Here is a 20,418-nt window from a genome sequence, read left to right as displayed (position 1 = left end):
CTCATATTTTTGTAAACTTCTATAAGGTTACGCCTCAGCCTCCGACGTTCTCGGGAAGACAGCCCCAGCCTGTTCAGCTTCTCCTGTAGCTCAGATCTTCCAACCCTCGCATCATCATTGTACATCTTTTCTCAACCCTTTCAAGTTTCACAATGTCTTTCCGATGGGAAGGAGACCAGAATTGCACGCAATATTCCAACAGTGGTCTAACCAATGTCTTGTACAGCTGAAACATGACCTCCCAACTCCTGCAGTCAATACTATGACCAATAAAGTAAAGCAGACCAAACGCCGCCTTCACTATCCTATCACCCTGTGACTCCACTTTCAAGGAGCGAGAACCTTCACTCCAAGGTCAATTTATGCACCAACACTCCCTTGGACGCTACCATTAAGTGTATAAGTCCTGCTAAGTTATGCTTTCCCCAATATGCAGCACCTTGCACTTATCTGAATTAAACTCCATCTGCCACTTTTCAGACCATTGGCCCATCTGCTCCAGATCCTGGTGTAATCTGAGGTAACCCTCTTCGCTGACCATTACACCTCCAATTTTGGTGTCATCTGCGAACTTACTAACTGTGCCTCCTATGCTCGCATACAAATCATTTATTTTAATGACAAAAAGTAGAGGAACCAGCAGCGATCCTTGTGGCACTCCACTGGTTAAAGGTCTTCAGTCTGAAAAACAGCCCTCCACCACCTGTCTTCCATCCAAGAGCCATTTCTCTATCTAAATGGCTGGTTGTCCCTGTATTCCATGCGATCTAACCTTGTTAATCAGTCTCCTTTTGAGATATTTCATGTTTAATGGGATCAGCAGTTTCATATTCAGATTCCACATTACCTTGCTGACCAGCAGGAGTCAGTGGTCAGAGGAGAACACCGGCTTGATATTGGTGAGATTGTCCAAAAACAATCCCAGCCTCTACAGTCTCACTTCACATGTTCATCTATGGAGCCCTGGTGAAACTCCCTCATACAATTCTGCATGACTTTTTTGTTTTAAGATTGTGGCGTTGACAGGGTCCTGGGCCAATTTGGTTCAGTCACCAGGCCGGTCGAATCCTTCTTACATCTTTGCTGTCTCATCTTCATTTTGGTCTTCTCTTCCTTCTGGCGGTATTGGTGGAGGAAGATGGCGTCAATGGTGTCTGCAGCAGCAGTGTTGTGCACCTGGAACAGGAATCCTGGTGTCAGTAATGGCGCCGGTGTGGTATGCCCAGGTGCCAATTCTGGTCAGTTCTCCGTTGGAGAACTGTGAGCAGTTCCAAGCCATTGAATGTCAGAACGAGCTCTCACTGGGGGTGAATGGCCTGTTTCTATCTCCCGATGATTTTTAATCTCCTCCTATAGGCTATCCAAGGCATTGTCATCCTTCCTAAAGTGTCATGTTCAGGAGTGGGCAGAGCTCAGTTTTAACCCAATGCAAGGCATTTGATTTTCATGAGTTCAAATCCAGTCTCTTTCCCCCAACTGTGGCTAAAACGGTCAATTATAAAGGTTGATAACATTTCACTTCTCTTTACGTTCGTATTCCAATTTGTACGTTTCCTTTTTACAAATCTGCCCAAAATGCCCAATCACTTTCCCAAACATAAGTGTACACCTCCAAGTCTTGATCATATTATGCCTCCTCCAGAATTTGCCCAGTTAATTTATGTTATCTCGCTTTCTCACTTCCTGTATGATCTGCCATTTGTCTGCCCGTTTCGCTGGATAACGGTATAAAATGCATCGAGAAGTATCTCACTAATGGATAGTGAATAGGTGCACTATTTGGAATACTGCAAACAGCCTTCATTTAAAATATTGCTCAAGGGGAGAACAGAAAGTCAGAGACTTGAAAATTTCATGGAGATTCTTTTTAATTCAGTGTACTGAGCTTTGCAGTTGACATAGACACACCCAGCAGCACAGCAAAAGAGGAATGCTACTCAGCTCATTATTTCAGGATGCCATTCACCTCTAATTTCTCTCTACAGATGCTGTCAGACATGCTCAGTTTTTCCAGGAATTTCTGTTATTGTTTCCGATTGAGAACATCCACAGTACTTCCATTTTTTATTCAGTCCAGGACGGGAATTATGACTGGACTGCTCATCCTCTCAACCAATAATGTTCTATGGGTATTGCTGCAAATCCCACTGTGGCAGATGATGGAACTTCAATTCAATGATTTTCGGGAATTTAAGTGTCTAATGATGAACCCAGAATGTTTCTGTGTTTGTTCATGCCTTTTGCAGAGGGAAATTACTTTCCTTACCTGGTCTCGACTACACATGACTACAGACCAACAACAATATGTTTGACACTTAACACACTTCCAGGCAATTAAGGATGGACAATAAATATTGCCGCTGACCAGCAACGCCCTCATCCCATGACTGAATAATAAAAGCCTTCTTGAGAATGATACAGAGGAAGTGGAGGAGGCAATTTAGCTCATTCAGAGATGGTAAAGTGGAACAGCAGAAGGCCATTCAGTCCCATTCGTGAGCACAAGAATATCAGAATGGCACAACGTCAGTCCACACTGTTCTCCATTAAAAAGCGAAGGTAGGAGGGAACGGGAAGATGTGAGGAGAGGGGGTTGTAGGGTGTAGGTTTGCTCGCTGAGCTTAGGTTTGATATCCAGACATTTCATTACCTGGCTAGGTAACATCATCAGTGGCGACCTCCAAGTGAAGCAAAGCTGTTGTCTCCTGATTTCTATGCTTTCTATGAGGGGGATGTATGTGGTGAAAGGACAATTGGAATGAGAATGAGGGAGCACTCCGTCAGAAGGTGAGAGCTTGTCCTGGGAGGCAGTGGAACATGGAGACAACTAATTATGGGAATGGACAAGGTGCGAGCCAAGGCATGATATTGATATCTGGAAATTTGAAAGGAGGGTACTGCCCAACATCACCTCCGACCCAAATTGTATAAAGCTGGAAATAGTCACTATTACCCTGTATTTAATTATCCCGATTGTCTATTTGTTCCGCTCCATTTCCCTGCATTTAAGCGTTTATATTTGCCTGCAGACCGTAGACAATAGACAATAGGTGCAGGAGTAGGTCATTCTGCCCTTGGAGCCTGCACCACCATTCATTTTGTTTAGATTAGATAACTAACAGTGTGGAAACAGGCCCTTCGGTCCAACAAAGCTACACCGCCCCGCCGAAGCGCAACCCACCCCTACATCTACATCTACCCCTTACCTAACACTACGGGCAATTTAGCGTGGCCAATTCACCTGACCTGCACATCTTTGGACTGTGGGAGGAAACCGGAGCACCCGGAGGAAACCCACGCAGACACGTGGAGAATGTGCAAACTCCACACAGAGAGTCGGCTGAGGCGGGAATTGAATCCGGGTCTCTGGCGCTGTGAGGCAGCAGTGCGAACCACTGTGCCACCGTGCCGCCCATGGCTGAGCATCCTCAGTCAGTGTCCTGTTCCTGCCTTATCTTCATAACGCTTAATTCCACTATCGTTGAGAGCTATATCCAGTTTTCTCTTAAATGAATCCAGAGACTGGGCCGCTACTGCCTTCTGGGGCAGAGCATTCGACACACCCACCATTCTCTGGGTGAAGAAGTTTCTCTTCATCTCTATCCTAAACGGCCTACCCCTTATTTTTAAGCTGTGTCCTCTGGTTCGGGACTCACCCATCATCGGAAACATGTTTCCTGCATCCAGAGTGTCCAATCCGTTAATAATCTTATCCGTCTCAATCAGATCTCCTCTCAGTCTACTGAACTCAAGGGTGTTCAAGCCCAGTCGCTCCATTCTTTCAACATAAGAAAGCTCCGCCATTCCCGGAATTGACCTCGTGAACCTACGCTGCACTACCTAAATAGCCAGAATTTCTTTCCTCAAATTTGGAGAGCAGAACTGCACTCAATATTCCAATTGCGGTCTCACCAGAGCCTTGTAAAGCTACAGAAGAACCTCTTCCCTTCTATACTCAATCCCTCTTGTTATGAAGGCCAGCATGCTACAAGCTTTCTTCACTACCGGCTGACCCTGCATGCTTGCCTTCATTGACTGGTGTACAAAAACACGAGGTCTCATAGTACTGCCACTTTACGTAACTTGAGTCCATTCAGGTCGTAATCTGCCTTCCTGTTCTTGCTACCAAAGTGGATAACCATACATTTATCCACATTAAACTGCATCTGCGATGCATTTGTCCACTCACCTAACCTGTCCAGGTCATCCAGTAATCTCCTAACATCCTCCTCACATTTCACCCTGCCATCCAGCTTTGTATCATCAGCAAATTTGCTAATGTTACTATTAATACCATTTTCTACATTATTAATGTATATTTCAAAAAGCTGCAGTCCCAGCACTTATTCCTGCAGTACCCCACTGGTCACTGCCTACCATTCCGAAATTGAGCCGTTTATCACTACCCTTTGTTTACTTTCAGCCAAACAACTTTCAATCCAAGTTAGTACTTTGCCCCCAATACCATGCGCCCTAATTTTGCTCACTGAACTCCTATGTGGGACTTGATCAAAAGCTTTTTGAAAGGACAGGTATGCTCCATCTCCTGGATCTGCCTTGTCCATGTTCAGAGTTACAATCTAAAAAAATTCCAAAAGATTAGTCAAGCATGATTTTCCCTTCATAAATCCATGCTGACTCTGACCAATCCTGTTACTGCTATCCAGATGTGTTGTAATTTCATCCTTTATAATTGACTCCAGCACCTTTCCCACCACTGAGGTCAGACTAACTGTTCTATAATTTCCTGCTTTCACTCTCGCTCCTTTTTATAATGTGGTACAACATTAGCCACCCTCAAATCCGTCGGACCTGATCCTGAATCTATCGAACTCTGGAAAATAATCACCAATGCATCACGATTTCTAGAGCCACCTCCTTTAGTACCCTGGGATGTAGACCATCAGGCCCCGGGGACTTATCAACCTTCAGACCGTCAGACCTAACAGTCTCCCCAACACCATTAACTGGGAAACATAAATTCTCTTCAGTTCAGGTCCTTCAGTCACTGTTACCTCTGGGAGATTGCTTGTGTCTTCCCCAGTGAACACAGATCTGAAGTACCAATTCAACTCTTCTGCCATTTCTTTGTTCCCTGTAATATATTCCCCTATTTCTGTCTTCAACGGCACAATTTTAGCCATCAACTTTTTGTTCCCTTTCACATACCTAAAAAAGCTTTTACTATCCTCCTATATATTTTTCGCCAGTTCACCTTCATACCACATTTTTTCTCTGCGTATTTCCTTCTTAGTAATCCTCTGGTGTTCATTAAAAGCTTCCTAGTCCTCCCTTTTCCCACTCAACTTTGCTATGTTATAGTTTTTCTCGTTTGACATTATATGTTTCATAACTTTCCTCGTCAGTCACGGCCACCCCTGCCTCTTCATAGGATTTTTCTTCTTGTTTGTCATGAAGTGATCCTGCATCTTCTGCATTATACTCAGAAATATCTGCCATTGTTCCTCCACTGTCAATCCTGCTATGGTATTGACCATTGAACTTTGGCCAGCTCCTCCCTCGTGGCTATATAGTTCCATTTATTCAACTGAAATATTGTCACTTCCGATTGTACCCTCTCCCTTTGAAGTTGCAGATTGAAGCTTATTGTATTCTGGTCACTACCTCCTAATGGCTCCTTCACTTCGAGGTCCCTGATCAATTCTGGTTCGTTGTACAATACCAGATCCAGAATTGCTTTCTCCCTGGTGGGCTCCAGCACCAGCGGTTCTAAGAATCCATCTCGGAAGCACTCCACAAAGTCTCTTTCTTGAGGTTCAATGCCATCCTAATACTCCCAGTCTACCTGCATGTTGAAATCCCCCATAACAACTGTAGTAACATCTTTGCGACATGCAAATTGCAGCTCCTTATTCAACTTGCACCCTACATCGATGCTACTGTTTGGGGCCTGCAGATAACTCGCAAGAGGGTCTTTCTACCCTCAGAATTCCTCAGCTCTATCCATCCTGACTCTACATCCTCTGATTCAAGGTCCCCCCCCCGCGCAAAGGAATGAACATCATCCCTTAAAAACAGGGCCACCCCACCCCCTCTTCCCGTCAGTCTGTCCTTACGATAGCACGTATAGCCTTGAATATTCATTTCCCAGGCGCTATCCATTTGAAGCCACTTCTCAGTTATCCCCACAATATCGTAGCTGCCAATTTCCAAAAGAGCCTCAAGATCATCCATCTTATTTCTAATACTTCGTACATTCATATATAGTTTTCTTAATTTGTTACTACCCTCAAACTTCCTATCAACCCCTATTTCACTCAACCTTACGGCATGATCGCTTTTTGAGTTTTCTGCTTCATTGATACCGTTGTCTTTCTTGACTTCCCTTGTTCTAATTTTTCCTTCAATTTCCTTCTTAAACTTCCAGTTTGTCCGACCCTCGCCCCCCCACCCCCGCGCCATTTAGTTTAAACACAGCGGTACACAAACCTTTTGCTATTAATAATATATCTTCTCCCTTGTATGAAGGCCACACTGTTCCCCAGCGTTTCATTCTCTCCTGATTGCTGTATTTTACACCTACTCTCACTCTCTTTTTATTCCTCTTCCTGATAATCTCAATTTAATCATGTCCCTTTTTTGCTTTTAATACTCACACACATACCCTCGACTGAATGTGCTCCATTTAAATTCCAACAATCACAGTCTTTATCCATCTCTGTATTCAGTTTTCTCGCAATTGCTCCATGATTAGCCCGCTCAATATTACTTTCTGTTTATTCCTTTCCACTGTTCTCTTCCCCTTGACTTCATCCTCCTCCTGCTTTTCTGTATTCAAACATCAAATTATTATGTGATCTGTATTAAGTCCTCTCGCTTTCTCCTGTACTCAACTCCCACCCTACTCTACTGCATTCAACACCATCCTTATTCTGTATTTTCTCTTCTTCCTATTATGCTCTTACACTCTCTCCACTTCTACATAAGCTGCTAACGCATCCCCAACTCACCCTGCAGTTACAGGTGCATAGGACATCACACTGACAAAACTGATTCCTGGAGTGAGCTGATAACCTGACATTCCTCTTTATATCTATCAGCCAGGACTCCTCAGTGGACCAGGTTAACATTCACAATCAGAGAATCCCACAGATTCAATGAGGTCCACCTCATTACAATTCCTACAGCTTTCTCTGTATTCACCATGTTGTCATGTTGCGGCTGTACAGGCCATTAGTTGGGCCACTTTCTACAGGCCATTATTTGGGAAAACTGTGTGTAATTCTGGTCTCACTTCGAAAGGAACCATGGTGTAAAACTTGGAGAGTTTCATGAAATATTTGCGAGGATGTTGCCAGATTTGGAGGGCTTGAGCTATTGGTAAACGTTGAATAGGTCTGGTCTTAAGGAAGCATTTGTGGCGAGGGTGACCTTATCGAGGTTTATAAAATCCCAAGTTCATGGATAGTGCAAATAGACAAGGTCTTTTCCCTGGTCTGTGGGAGTCCAGAGGTCGTGAGAATAGATTTAGAGTGGGAGGGGAAAGACTTAGACTTTCACACAAAGGCTAGCACATGTATGGATGATCTACCAGATGAAATGGGGGAAGCATATGAAATTACAACATTTACAAAGCAACTGAATGGGTAAGTGAAAGTTTTCAATGGATATGGAGGCAAATGGGAGTAGATGATGTTAGAATATCTGGTCGGCACGGACGATTTGGGTCAATGGGCATGTTTCCATGCTATATATCTCTATGACCCAATCGAGCCCAGTATGCTTAAAGCCGACAAACAAATGCTTCATAGCCGATAAATATCAACACGAGATATCTCAATTTCCGATTGGAAATCAATCCATTTGCAATGAGCGGGCCTGGAGTGAGGAGAAAAACATGTTGATGTTTCGAGTTCCTTGACAAATGTTCAGACGAACGTCTTCAGATGAAGAATGATTGCATTCATTCTGTTTCTGTCTCCACAGATGCTACCATACCTGTTGGGTTTCGCCGGCTATTTCTGTTTATTTTTCATATTTCCAGTATCCACACGCTTTGTTTTATTTCAGAAATTTTTTACATTTCCCAATCTATCTCCCAGAAGTCGGCATGGACGGTTTGGACCAAAGGGTCTGTTTCCGTGTTGTAGCTCTCTATGATTATGAATCTATGACCATTGTACAGAAAGGTCCATCAAGCTTGTGCTACCAAAGCTGAATGAAATCTAGTCTCGTCCCATGTAGTTTTTAAATGTTGTAAGTTTTCCCGCCTCAACTAGCCTCCAAGCACTAAATTACAAGAACCCCACCACTATCTGGGTGAAAGCATTTTCCTCAAATCTCCTCTAAAATTTTTGCAGTAAATCTATGACCCTTTGCTATACGTCAATTCCCTGATTCAGTTAGATTACTTACAGTATGGAAACAGACTCTTCAGCACAAGTCCCCACTGACCCACAACCCAACCATGCCCCTACAACTAACACTACGAGCAATTTCGCATGGCCAATTCACCTGACCTGCCACATCTTTGGACTGTAGGAGAAAACCCAAGTAGAAATGGGGGAATGTGCACACGCCTCGCAGTCAGTCGCCTGAGGTGGGAATCGAACCCGGGACTGCTGGTGCTGTGAGGCAGCAGGGGTAACCATGTGTGCCCATGATGTGAAGGCCTCGTGCAGATGTGGAGAATGTTTGATCAATTAATTTCTGATTTGTATTTTACCTTCTGACTCTCTCTGTTAATTTCCTGCTGAATTTGTTTCTCGCGTGGGAAATGCGTGACCTCTCTAACTGCACAACGTGCTGTCTGTTGGCGAAGGCAACATCAGATTTACTTTTCATTCGCACTAACATTCTGCTGTGGTGATTGTAAGTACTTTACTACCGAGAGTTGTTTCCTGGACATCACCTGTGCAATCTGGTCTCCTTCCTATGGAAGGATGTTGTGAACCTTGAAACGATTCAGAAAAGAATTACAAGGATGTTGCCAGGGTTGGAGGATTTGGGCTACAGGGAGAGGCTGAATAGGCTGTGGCTGTTTTCCCTCTCTTCAATAAATTGTTTAAAGGGGCATTTTGAGCAATACTTGAATAGGCAGTAAATAGATGTGGTAATTTGAAGCTTGGCTTGTTGCTCTTGTCAAATGGTTTGAACATAGTGTTGTATTGCAGGATGAAGTAAGATGTGCAGCATATATCTATCAACTTGTTGAACAGAGATGTGTGATGTACAAGGAAGCTGGAGGAAACACAAATGAGCGCCATCTATTGGAACATCTGCTTTTTGTTTGGAAACCAGGGGAGAGGACGAACGCAGACCCCACTACCACAAATTTTGCAGTCGGGTATCCCACATTTGTGGACATCGCAGGCGTCACCACACCGGATGAGCAATGGGATAGCCTCGTACTGGGAGAACCATTTTTAATTTCAAAAATGTACTTTCTTCATAAAATATTTTGATGATCTGGACAATTGTTCATGCAATGCATCCGTAATCATTCAATTTGATGGTATACAGAGACAGAGTAATCTTTCATTTATACAGGTCTTAACGCTTACAAGTTTAGCTGAGGCGTCAGCAGAGCCCGGCTGACTGTGTGGGCCCCCTGTTCTTCATGGGCAGGCAGATGTTACACGATGGTCTTTCCCCACCGAACCCTACCGGCAGCTCAACCAAGCTTCAGCGCGTCCCTCAACACGTAGTCCTGGACCTTGGAATGTGCCAGTCTGCAACACTCAGTCGAGGTCAACTCCTTTAGCCGGAAGATCAGAAGGTTTCGGACCGCCCAGAGAGCGTCCTTCACCGTGTTGATAATCCTCCAGGCACAGATGATGTTCATCTTGGTGCGCATCCTGGGGAACAGACCAAATAGCACGGAGTCCCGCGTCACAGCGCTGCTTGAGATGAACCTCGACAAACACCACTGCATTCCTCTCCAGACTTATTCTGCACAGGCTCATTCCGGAAGGAGGTGTGTGACAGTCTCGTTCCCCCCGCAGCCACTTCGAGGGCAGCGTGCAGTGTGACTGAGAGTCCAGGCGTATATAAAGGATGTCACAGGCAGATCCTTTCTTATCCAAGTTTTCTGCTGAGTACTTTAACATGGTCCAGTTCACCAATTCTAAACAATCCCAGGGACTGTTATTAACAGCCTCAGGCCAGCATTGCACATCATTTTGTGAAGAGTCCTCCCATTTCAGCTTCTGCTTGTAAGCTGTTTCCACATGTACGAGAGACTAAGACATGACGGCACAGCCCCAGAGTGAAAGGGCGACCTTTGGAACTGAGATGAGTATGAATTTCTTCATTAAAAGAATGTTTTATATGTTGAAATTATTACCACAGAGGACTGTGGAGACCAGGACATTAAGTGTGTGATGATGCTGATCGTTTACTGTTCTTATTTTTTTCTTAGAATGTTTATAAATGCAGAGGTTCTGTGGTGTCGAGTTTTGATGGGCTTTAGGGCCAACTTCATGATATCCAACAGACACTACCTCCGGCAAAAGCCTTTCAAGTAAAAAAAAGACAATGAAAGGGGAGTGGCCAACTCTCACAGCTCAGCTTTACTCTGGGCTGGTTTAGTTTGGTTTGGTGTTAATATGCAGACAGTCTATCAGACTTCTTGTGAAAGGAACAGCTTCGTGAAAGTAATTGTTCCGTGCTGAATCTCTCTCCGACATTTCTCCTGTGAGACTTTGTGTTTGATTTTACCTGCATTGTCAAGAGGTGTTTATGGGGATTTGTGCAGTAATTGAGAACAACTATTAAGTTGGGATAGTCTGTTTGCTTTCACAAGGTTGAGTTATTCTGTATTCTGTTACCTTTTGCTGTGTTTCATTCTGTACTCCGGAAATAAGTTCTGTTTTATTTCAATCCGAGGAATATTGACCAGCTCCATTACTCCTGTAATGTCCACTGCACAAATGCTCAAAACAAGTTTGTTCAGAAAATTTAGGGTTCGGGCTACCATCTTGAAATGTTTTGAGAGGGTCTGACCTGGTCTATAATAAATTTATTAAACATAGAGATATATGTGTTTCTAATTGATCAGGGAATCAAAAGTTTTGGGGAGAATGCAGGAGAATAGAATTCCCTCATGTTAAAATGTCAGAACGACTGGTTGCGGTGAATGACCTAATTCTGCTCCCACACTATATGACCAAATGATCTAATATGTAACAATATCAATGTATGGACACAACCAGCTTCAATATTGCATCGATGTTACAAACAAGGATGGAAGAACTAGAATCCTTCCTTTCATTGAATATTCCCCTATCTTGGTTCGTTCATTAGGCTTAGGTCCTTGAACTGGAGGAACCGTTCAGCTCTCAGGGTGCAGGAGCGATGGATGCTGATAGTTAGATATCTCGCAGCTTGCCGAAAATGCGTTATTTCGATGAACGTGTGCACCGTGTCCTGCTCAAGGGTTCACATGAACCTTTTCAGGAGAGGGAATATCAAGATCAGACATAGACAGAAACATACGCAAAGGATCATCGAAACACACCCACACTCTCGCACAAGCATATAGGAACACGCAGAAACACATCTACACCCACAAACTCACGAACACATACACGCAGAACGCATACCTATACACAGAAATGCAGTCAAAGTGAGATATAGGAACATACTGACAAACAAAAGCACACACAATGCACAGTAACACCATCAATCTGAAACGTGCCAACACATCTGCACACAAACTACAGCAGCATTCCAGCACCCTCACAACACACTGGAATGAAAACAGAATGCAGAAGGGGGTACACATTCTCACACATGTTCGTGCACACGTATACACCCAGAAAAACAGTCATACTGAGACACACTCATGTATGGACAGAATGCACACACATCCACACACAAAGAAATGCAGTCATACTGATGATTTAGAGATGTGGTTTTTGGACTGGGGTGTACGAATTTAAAAATCACACAACATCAGTTTCTGGTCCAACAAATGCATTTGGAAGCACTAGATTGCAGACTACTGCTCCTTCACCAATTGGTGAAATTTAGCAGGCATAGTGAGAAATCGGAATAAATCTACACACACACACACACACACACGCGTGCACACACCCACACAGACATATGCACAGAAAGGAACACATTATGTACATGCCAAATGCATACATGTCCACACACAGAGAAATGCAGTCATACTGAGATATAAGAACACATCTTCACACAATGAATCACACCTACAGCCCCACACACAGATGTAAAAGATCTCAGCATAAGAGTCAATAAACGTCAACTTGCAAGAATTGACAGTAACTTTTTCGGCACACACACAAGCACATTCAACTCGTTACTGAACCACAACCACAATGAGATATAGAAGAGTGGCATTCAGAAACAGAGACACACCTACAGAGAGGCACAGAGAGTTCCTACTATGGGGCACAGAAAGACCTTGACACACGGAGAGACGGACAGGCACAGTCTGATCAATATACTCACCTGATTATACATGAACATAGTAGGGCAGTGACACACCCCACACTCCAACAATAATACAATGACACTCAGACACACACACACATGGTGTAATGGACCCATCAAGACATGCTGAGAGTAATCCACACACACACACACATACGCAAGCACACACAGAGACACACAGAGACACACGCACACAAAACCACACGGTCAAAGGACTGTGACCTTACAAACAGCATACACACAGTCAACAACACGACAGCTTCACAATGTGCAAAGTACACACAGATAAGCAATCACACAGGCACAGTAACATACACCCACATCAGAACGCTTACCTTCACGGGAACACTCATACAACACTGAATAAAATATCCAAATATATAAACAAATGAATGGAAATTCACCAAAATACTACCCAATACGCACAAAGGGAAACCAACACACAGATGCATAAACACAGTCATGATGTCTCACACTCAGGGACATTTCTAATGACAAACATTGAGGGACACACAAACAAAGTGAGAACCCCACAAAGGCAATGAAATACAACCCCTATACAGAGACACACAGAGACCGTCACACACTAAAAGGGAGATGCATGAACACACTTCCCGCACAGCCACAGACAGAAGAAAGGAAGACGATCAAACTCCAGCAGACGTCAGTACAGTAATGTGTCAACGTATTGTCGGCTGTATCTCTGCACTTGTTTATTTTGCAAAATCACTGACTGGGGAAGGATCAGTGAATGAGGGGATCAGGAAGTGCTTTGAATCAATGCAAGTGAGCTTGTTGTAAGCGGTGAAAAGTGCCTGTCATCGGCTTTGTGAGAGAAAGACACAGAGAGAGAGGGAGTCACAGAGGGACTGGGAAAGAGATAGACAGGGAGAAAAAGAAGGATAAACATAAAGGAATACAGTGAGGCAGACAGACAGATAGACAGGCAGAGAGACAGATCGATGCAGACAGAGAGGGGCACACAGAGCAAGACAAAATGAGAGAAAGAGAGGCACAGCAAGAAACTGAGAGATGGGGATCAGCGTGAGAGAGGAACAAAGACGGACAGGTGAGGTAGAGAGAGAGAGAAAGCATTTTTTTTGTGAAATAAGTAGCCAGGAGGTGGACTCAATAAACTCTCTCAAAAACAAATGTACTTCTCCAATAACCAACTCAGATGAGGTGATCAATGGCACCCGGAACCTTTCCCTGCTGGTTGTAATAAAGTGTTTATTGTGAGCTGAACACAGAGAGTCTGACAATCATCATGGTACAGGAACGACTGCTTCTGCCAGACCCCCTCCTCCCCTGCAGGAGAAATGCAGAGACCCATTCTGCTGGTCCTTAACACTCATCCAAAGGGCACTCTGTGAAGACCCAATATTCCAGATGAAGCCATCACTCGCAGTCAACCCGATATTTAGAATCACTCCTCCCAGCCTCTTTCCATCCTCTTTCCATCATAAGTGAAGAATTTACGTGACCAGAACTTCGCACTGAACTTGGGCAGAATCGCTGCATAAAATAATGTATTCGTGCTGCAGATTAATTTCCTCAGCATTTCTGCCATCAAAATAAACTGGAATAGATGAGCGTTCTTCCAACGATATGCTTGTTTAGTGCAAATGTTTCAGGTGTTTCCCCTCTGCGCTAACCACAGAAGTACAAAGTTGATGGATATAGTGATGAGAGATATTACCGACTTCCTCAGGCTCTCCATATCTGTGTCTTTGTGACTCTATCTATTCCTCTGACCCCTCAGGCTCTTGCAGACTCGATTGGCCACTGAAATGTACCTGACAGTCAAAGTGTTCATCAACAGAAGTGACACGAATGGAATGAAAAGGGCTAAAATGATTTCAAACCAGTTATATCACAGCCATCTGTGATAAGTAAAAATAATTTGACATTGTTTCGCAGTACCTCAGAACATTGTCAATTATCCTCCAAGGTTCCAACCGAAAATATCAGGGAATGCGTTTTCAATCGAGCAGAATGCCAGTTACAGCTAGAGCCACAGCCTAGGTTTTCTCTGTACGATATTTCCTCTTCAGTTTCAAGCAGCAAATGTTCCAAAACGATCAACAGAGAAACGGACAGTGAAGCGGACGGAACAATCTGTGGCTACACATATCAGGACAACGATAGCACTGCACACAGGGGTATGTCCAGGAAACATCCTCAGTTATAATGATATTTGAATTACCACAGCATGATCCCAGTGCTTATGACCAGCAGATACCCTGTTGCCATGGCCAACAGGCAGCGCGTTATGCAGTTATAGAGGCCGTACTTTCCCCGTGAGAGAACCAAAATAACCGGGCAATAATCAGAAGTCACTTAGCAACCATTCTCCATGACTGCTCAATGGAAGATCTTCATATCTATCTGAGACAGGGAATTGACAGATGGTAGATGGGCGCAAATTTTAAGGTGATTAGTAAAAGGTTCGGTGGGGATTTGAGTAAAAGGCTTTCACTCAGAGAGTGGTGTGGGTTCTGATACTTCAGTGCTTGGGAGGGTTATTGAAGTAGGAAACCTCAAAACCTTTAACAACTACCTGGGAAGAGTTCAGATTTCCATTAGCTTTGATTGCACAAGCTATATGGACCGACGGACTTCTTCAGTACAGTCGGGTTCTACAATTCAAAGAATCATTTCTGGGAAATGGGCAGGGAAGTGAAACATTTTCATGAAGGAAATAAACGATTAAGATTTGTATCATCCAATAAACCTCAGTACTAAAATGCTCTGTTACTTCTGTAATGATAAGATTTGTTTTAAAAAATGTGTTTGGGGTTTGGATGTAGGCTGATTGGCTTTGTAGTTAAGATTGAAGTCAGGTCAAAGGACCCCTGCCTGTAACGTCGATTTTGCAGATCCTCGGATGCTGCCTGGCCTGCTGTGCTTTTCCAGCATTCATCGAATCTTGACTTGAATCTCCAGCATCTGCAGTCCTCATCTTCTCCTGAATGGCGTTGTACACGAGTGAAACTTTGTTTACTTTCGACGCTTGCAGCACAGCATGGTAATGATGCAGCCTTCAAGATTATTTGTGCAGTTCTGGAATTTTCGATTGAAGAAGAAACAAGAAATGGAGAATGCATTCATTTCACATCAATCATATTTGTAATTTCTTTTCGTTCCTCAATGACCCTGGAACTGAGCGGATGTGTATGTCTGTGCTCATGCAGAAGAAATACGAGTTTTAGTAAATTAGACTGGCTAGGAATGAAAATGTTGTGTCGGTCCCAAACAGGATGTTGGGTCAAGGAAAAGCTCTGATGCGATTGTTTAAAGCAGAGTACATTGACACTCAGGTGTACCGTAGCTCCAGGAAGACGTTCACTATAGTGACAGTTTAGAAGTGGCAGTCACAAATCATTTAGCCAAGTGATAGATACACGGATTCTGATGTGAATATTATGCAAAGAACAAAGGAAATTTCCAGCCCAGGACAAGGGCCTTCGGCCCTTCAAGCCTGACCCGATCCAAATGTACTATCTGAACCTGTTGGTCAATTCCTAAGCATTTGTACCCCACTGCTCCCCACCTCCTCATGAATTTGTCCAGACGCATCTTAAACGAATCTATGATTTGGAGATGCCGGTGTGGGACTGGGGTGTACAAAGTTAAAAATCACATAACACAAGGTTATAGTCCAACAGTTTTAATTGGAAGTACACTAGCTTTCGGAGTGATGTTCCTTCATCAGGTGATTGTGGAGGGCTCGATCGTAACACAGAATTTATATCAAAAATTTGAAGTGTGATGTAACTGAAATTATACATTGAACAATTGGTTGTCTGTTAAGCCTTTCATCTGTTAGAAAACAGTGATTGTTTCACTTCTTTCAAGTGTAAATTACAAAACCTTTTTTTTAAAAGTTGCATTTTCTGGTTAGCTGTTAACAATGGTGATAGCTAGACAATATGTTGACACCTAACACCTTCAACATATTGTCTAGCTATCACCATTGTTAACAGCTAACCCGAGAGTGCAACTTTTAAAAAAGGGTTTTGTGATTAACACATGAAAGAAGTGAAACTATCACTGTGTCCTAACAGATGAAAGGCTTAACAGACAATCAATTTTTCAATGTATAATTTCAGTTACATCACACTTCAAATTTTTGATATAAATTCTGTGTTACGATCGAGCCCTCCACATTCACCTGATGAAGGAGCATCGCTCCGAAAGCTAGTGTAATTCCAATTAAACCTATTGTACTATAACCTGGTGTTGTGTGATTTTTAACTATAAACGAATCTCCCATGTCTGCCTCTACCAGCTCTGCTGGCAACCAGCTCCAAACGCCCACGATCCTCTTAGAGAAATACATGCCTCATGTATCCCCCTCAAACTTTCCACCTCTCACCTTGAAAGCGTGACCTCTCGTTATTGAATCCTTCACCCTGGGAACAAGCTTGTCTCTATCCACCCTGTCTACACCCTTCATGATTTTGTTAACTTCAGTCAACCCCCCCCAATCTCCTTTTTTGTAGTGAAAATAAACATCACCTACTCAACCTCTCTTCATAGCTAGCAGCTTCCATACTAGGCAACATTCTCGTGAACCTTCTCTGCATCCTCTCCAAAGCGTCCATATCCTTTTGGTAATGTGGCGCCCAAAATTGGACACAGTATTTTAAATGCAGCCGAACCAATGTCTTGGATAATTTTAACATGACTTGCCAGTGCTTATACTTAACACTCCGTCCAATGAAGGCAATTATACTGTATGCCTTCTTGACCATTCTATCCAACTCTGCAGCAACCTTCAGGATACAATGAACCTGCATTCCCAGATGTCTCTGCCCATCAACTTTTCGCAAGGCTCTTCCATTCATTGTATGATTCGCTCTAGAATTAGACTTGCCTAAATGCAGCACCTCACATTTGTCTGGATTGAAAGCCATCTGCCACTTTTCTGACCAACTCCCCAGTCTATCTATATCCTCCTGTATTTTTGACAGTCCCTTATGCTTTCTGCTCCTCCACCAAGCTTTGTGTAATCTGCAGACTTGCTGATCATAACAACAGTGCCCTCTTCTAATTCATTTATGTATATGTGCCACAGTGGGTGGCACGGTGGCACAGTGGTGAGCCCTGCTGCCTCACAGCGCCAGAGACCCGGTTTCTTAATCCTGCCTCAGGCAAAGTCTGTGTGGAGTTTGCACATTCTTGCCGTGTCTGCGTGGGTTTCCTCCTGGTGCTCCAGTTTCCTCCCACAGTCCAAAAATGTGAAGGTTAGGTGAATTAGCCATGCTAAATTGCCCATAGCATTAGTTGAAGGGGTGAATGTAATGGGTCTGGGTGCGTTGCTCTTCGGAGGATCAGTGTGGACATGTTGGGATGAAGGCCCTGTTTCGACACTGTAAGTAACCGATAAATCTACACTACTGACCCCTGTGAAACACCACTGGTCACGTTTCTCATTCCGAAAAACTCCCTTCAAATACTACTCCTAGTCTCCTGTTGGTCAACCAGTTCTTGACTCACCTAGCGAGAACACACTGCACACCACGTGACTTCACTTTCTCCATTACTCTACAATGGGAACCTTATCAAACGCCTTACTAGAGTCCATTTATATGACATCAGCAGCCCTTCCTTCATCTAACAACTTGGTGACTTCCTCACTGAACTCTATTCAGTTGATAAAGCACGATCTCCCCTGCACAAAACCATGTTGTCTTTCACTGATAAGCTCATTCTTTTCTAAATATTAGTACAACCTATCTCTCAGTAATCTCTCCAGCAACTACCCCACCACCGACGTGAGGCTCACTGGTCTGTAGTTACCCAGAATATCCCTGCTACCCTTCTTGTGAAGGGGGATAACAAGAGCAATCCTCCAGTCCTCCAACACCTCACCTGTTTTTAAGGATGCCCCAAAGATATCTGTCAGGACTACAGCTATTTCCTCTCTCTCCTCCCTTCCGGCCCTTTGCGATTTCTCCACCTTAATAACTTCTAGCCTACCCAACACATCTTCCCTACTTGTGCCAACGTGATACAGACTAATCAAACTTCTATCTGTAATCTCAAGATTCATCATGTTCCTCTCCTCAGAGAACACTGATGCAAAACAATTATTCAGAATCTCATCCATTCTCCCAGGCTTGGCACGCAGCTTTCCTTCATTATCTCTTACTGGACCAATCCTTTCCCTAGTTACCCGCTTGCTTCTTATATAAGTTTAAGATACCTTGGGATTGTCCCAAATTCGGCTTGCGAAAGCTATTTCATGACCACGAATATACTTGATTGTTTAAGACATGTCATACTCTTCTGACATTCCGCCAAGGCCCGTTCTGGTCTTAGCTGCCTCGACCTTATGTACGCCTCCCATTTCCTCTTGGCGAGTTGTACAATTTCTCCTGTCATCCATGGTTCGCGAATCGTGTCCCTCCTATCATTTGCCTTACCACAGGACATAGTTATCATGCATTGTCCTTAACCGAAGCCTACGGGGTAATTTAGCATGGCCAAACAAGCTAACCTGCACATTTTTGGATTGTGGGAGGAAACCGGAGCACCCAGAGGAAACCCAGGCAGAGACTGGGAGAATGTGCAAATTCCACACAGTCAGTTGTCTGAGGAGGGAATTGAAGCCGGGTCTCTGGCGCTGTGAGGCAGCAGTGCTAACCACTGTGTCACTGTGCCGCCCATTATGGGAATTGTTTTCTTTGGAACGGCACTGGGAGTCATGTTTTGGAGAATAGATAAAAATCGTGTCCTTTTCTTTCATTGATACATTGCTTTGAGATAAAAGAGAGTATTGTAATATACTGCGTGTTCATTGCCTTTGACTCTGTGTTATAGGTACGAAGTTTGGTTTATTCTAGTTTGTTGTCATTTCTTTTGGAAGAAACATCTGTTTTGATTAGGAAACAATATTTGCAGCATTGTGTGTTCACTTTCGAGAAGAGATCATTTTGTAAAATTTAAACAACTCAGGTCATCATCCATTATGTTGGATTTCTGACGAGGATCTGGCGTGTTCTGTAATTAATCAGCTTGTGCTTGAACAGAAGTGAGGCGATTAAACACTTGACTAACTCCCGAGGAACTAACAGACTAACCCCACTCTTCAAATACATTGCGCCCCAACGAAATTCGTCCAGATCGATTATATGCCCCAGACACTGACCAGGCATGCACAACGAGGTGTGATTCCATATTACCTCTCCCAAAGTTACTACTTTCACACTCAGCACCAGATCCAATGCAAAACAAATTCCCTCAGCCCCTGCCAGATCTGTAACAGTGGAACTGCATGAGACACTGGCTGGTTGGCACAAATGCGGCTTAGTGCAAATTATTGGTCCTCACCGAGGAGAAATTGATAACTACAGATGCTGGAGATCAGAGTCGAGAGTGTGATGCTGGAAAGGCACAGAAAGTCCGGAAGTATCCGATGAGCAGGAGAATCGTCTTATCGGGCATGAACCCTTCAGTGGATTATCAATTTAAAGATTAATTGCCTCTGATATGATATATCATAACAGAGAGTCAGCGAGACTTTTTTTTTATCATATCATATTACACAATGGATTGGAGCTGCTCGATTAACTAATTGCAGAAGTAATCTGCCTGTTTTGTTTTGTATTGTGTAGTTTATTCATAAAATATCAACAAGCACATTCCAAAACTATTTGAGTCAGCTGTTGCTGACAATACCGTAAAAAGTCACATCTCCCAATTTGCATTTTCCATTATTTGCTGACTGAATGTCAGCCAAATTCAAACATTTGGTCAACTTGACAAGGAATTGATCACTTTCCAAAACAAACTGTGTGGGATTGAATGACTTAACAGATCCTTAGTTTATCATTTCAGAGATAAGTCAGATCATGTTTTGCCCCTTTAATGATGAAACAAACCATTCTCAGCTCTGTTAGCAATGTCCGCCAGACAATTGCATCTTCTCAAGTGCAACAACTCATGTTTATGTAATATAGTGACTAGACGATTCGAGGTAATCCTAAT

This window comes from Chiloscyllium punctatum, chromosome 47 (assembly GCF_047496795.1).
Source record: "Chiloscyllium punctatum isolate Juve2018m chromosome 47, sChiPun1.3, whole genome shotgun sequence".
NCBI classification, from domain to species: Eukaryota; Metazoa; Chordata; class Chondrichthyes; order Orectolobiformes; family Hemiscylliidae; genus Chiloscyllium; species Chiloscyllium punctatum.
This window is presented reverse-complemented; position numbering follows the sequence as displayed.